Source organism: Nicotiana attenuata, unplaced genomic scaffold (genome assembly GCF_001879085.1).
Source record: "Nicotiana attenuata strain UT unplaced genomic scaffold, NIATTr2, whole genome shotgun sequence".
Taxonomy (NCBI): domain Eukaryota; kingdom Viridiplantae; phylum Streptophyta; class Magnoliopsida; order Solanales; family Solanaceae; genus Nicotiana; species Nicotiana attenuata.
Genome location: NW_017673750.1, coordinates 2,087 through 3,137, shown reverse-complemented (window position 1 = coordinate 3,137; position 1,051 = coordinate 2,087).

Here is a 1,051-nt window from a genome sequence, read left to right as displayed (position 1 = left end):
AAAAGTACGTCCCAAGAAATTTGAAGTGGGGCAACTCGTCCTGAGACATATTCTCCCGCACCATGAAGAAGCTAAGGAAAATTTTGCTCCAAATTGCAAAGGTCCATACATTGTAACAAGAGTATTGCCAAATGGAGCATTGTATTTGGGAGGCATCGAAGGAAATGTCCCCGAGACAACAGTCAAATTAGATGCAGTCAGAAGGTACTATGTTTGACTCACTACTCGGTGTTAACATTCTTTGATTGGGATGACGAAGGCTTTCTTTCTCGCTACCCAAACACCATTAACCCTTTTGCAAACCCTTTGAGCCAGTTCCCTCTCTTTGATTACCCTCTTTGGAATCTGAAAGTTATTATTAAGAAACGACAAAGAAAAGAAAGAAAAAAAAACAACAAAACAAAAACAAAACGAAAAAAGAAAAAAAAAAGCAAAAGAAAAAGAAAATGAAAACAAAAAAAATAAAAAAAATCAAAAACAGAGTTTCCTGAACTACGTTCGACTTGATTCCGAAAGGATACGTAGGCAGCCTCTCTTTGAGGTTCAGTCACACCAAAATAAAAATGTGAATTCCCCAAAAAGTGAAACTGGGGCAGATATTATAATGTTTCGGCAATGGTTTTGCCTGAAAGGTTCCAAAGTTGTAATTCAGTTCAAATTCTTTTTACCCAAATCCTTTTCAAGTCCTTCCGATCAATCGGTGAGAATGTTTAAAGAATTAGAGGATACAATCGTTTGGAGCTGATACAATCAAAATGAGAGAGCTAAAATGAGAGAGTCTTATTGGTGAAAACCCTCGCGGGCACGGTAAGGCGACGGTAAGCAAAGAAATTGAAATGAGAGAGTCTTGTTAGTGAAAATTCGCAAAGAGCACTACAAGGCGAAAGTGAGAAGAGAAATGAGAGAGGTTAGCTGGCGAAAACCCGCAAAGGGCGCCACTGATCGAAAAGAGGATCCTCACGACCGTTCGGCATCAACAGCACCCTAGCAAGGTTTCTTGGTTTGAAAGCATCAGTTGTGATGAATTTCTGAGAGTTGGACGGTTTACACA